Source organism: Neomonachus schauinslandi, chromosome 2 (assembly GCF_002201575.2).
Source record: "Neomonachus schauinslandi chromosome 2, ASM220157v2, whole genome shotgun sequence".
Classification (NCBI taxonomy): Eukaryota; Metazoa; Chordata; class Mammalia; order Carnivora; family Phocidae; genus Neomonachus; species Neomonachus schauinslandi.
The window spans coordinates 167,776,740-167,778,868 of record NC_058404.1 but is presented as its reverse complement, the minus strand read 5'-3'; positions in this window follow the sequence as shown (position 1 = coordinate 167,778,868).

Here is a 2,129-nt window from a genome sequence, read left to right as displayed (position 1 = left end):
AAGTTCATTCTAGTGCTAATTTGATGTTTTTATACTTTCAGAGGCAGGCATGGTAATTGCCAACCAGAGGCAATTTCAGCCAACTGTAGATGTAGGCATGTCAACGCTAGATACTAAAAACAGGAATGAGATCAGGGCCTTTCTATTTTCCCTGTAAGTAGATTTCACTGTATGTCTTAACACATTTTAGAGCTCTAATGTATCTTGGCTTATAAGTACAGTGCATTAAAAATGTTGCCAACTTTTTTTCTCAATAAGTAAACACTGTTTCTCACTGTCACTTAAAATAATCTCTTAGAAACTTGTAAAGCAATAAGAGCAGAGAGATTCTTGTTTAGAAAAAAACAGTTTAGACAAATACACATTCTCCAAGCTATCTAAAATATTTTAAGCTAGAAAGCAGGGACAGATAGAAGTTAACAATGACCATAAAAAAAGATAAACACAATAGTTTAGAAATCACTGTAGGTAAGAATATTTTAGATATATTTTATTATATATTTCTGATGCAAACCTTGAAAAAATCAGAATATGTTTTTGGTTTTGGATTTAAGCTTCAGTTAGGGTGAGACAGAATGTCCTCCCATATGTGGTTTACAGGTGCTATGAACTAACTTAAAAGCTTGTATATGAACAAAGACTAAAACTTTGATTATGGGAGACAGTATTGTTCTTTGTTTATTTTTTCCAGGTTTATTGATATATAATTGGCATGATAACAAGATAATGATTTCATATAGTACATACTGTGAAATCATACCACAATAAATTTATTTAACAGTCATCACCTTACATAGTCAGAATTTTTTTCTTATGATGAGAACTTTAAAGATTTTTTCTCTTAGCAACTTTCAAATATACAAGACAGTATTGTTAATTATATTTACCATGTTGTACATTACATCCTCAGAACTTTTTTATCTTATAACTGGAAATTTATGCTTTTTGAACATCTTCACTCCTTTTCCACACCCCCACCTTCTGCATCTGGTAACCACTAATCTGTTCCCTGTTTCTATGAGCTTGTTTTTCTTTTCTTCTTCTTTTTTTTTAGATTTCACATATAAGCAAGATCATATAGTATTTGTCTTTCTCTATGTGACTTATTTCACTTAGCATAATGACCTCAAGCTTCACCCATGTTGCAGGATTTCCTTCTTTAATGTGGCTGAGTAATATTCCATTGTGTATGTACACTACATTTTCTTTATCCACTCATCCATCAATGGACACTTAAGTTGTTTCCATGTTTGGGTTATTGTAAATAATGTTGCAATAAACATGGGGGTGCAGATATCTCCTTGAGATTGCAATTTCATTTCCTTTGGATATATACCCAGAAGAGGAATTACTACTGGTCTTGTGCCAAAATTGACTTAAATATTTTATATGTCTCTTTCTAATTTATCATTTTAAAAATAATACTTAATCACTAGCAGATAGATATTGTATATAAATTATTTTACTAAACATAATTTTAATATTTTTAAAATATTTATTTAAAATTAGTTTGCTTTAAAGGATAATATTTTTAACTTCTCCAACAGATTTTTTTAATGTGGACATGAAAATCATCAAATCATCAAATTTATAAAAATCAAATCTAATTGTGTATTAATTATTATTATATATAATTTGTTGAATGAAGTAAGCTATAGCGAAATCATCTATTAATTGTCAAGATGGTTAATCACTAGTCATGAAGTTATTGACCAAACTTTTTTTTTAAAAGATTTTATTTATTTATTTGACAGAGAGGGCAAGAGAGTACAAGCAGGGGGAACAGTAGAGGGAGAGGGGGGAGAGGGAGAAGCAGACTTCCCGTGGAGCAAGGAGCCCAATGAGGGGCTTGATCCCAGGACCCTGGGATCATGACCTGAGCCGAAGGCAGACACTTAACCATCTGAGCCACACAGGTGCCCCTGACCAAAATTTCTTAATGACCCTTATATTTCCCCATGCTGAATACTGTCCCAATCTATGCCTGTGCACCCAGTGACCTTATCTCTTTTCAGTTTCATTGCTCATGTGCTACCCTGTGACTTTTCCCTTATGTTCTTAGATACCAACTATGGTCTTTTTCTAATTATAGATCTAAACACATGTGTTTTCTGCTCAGGAATGAGAAG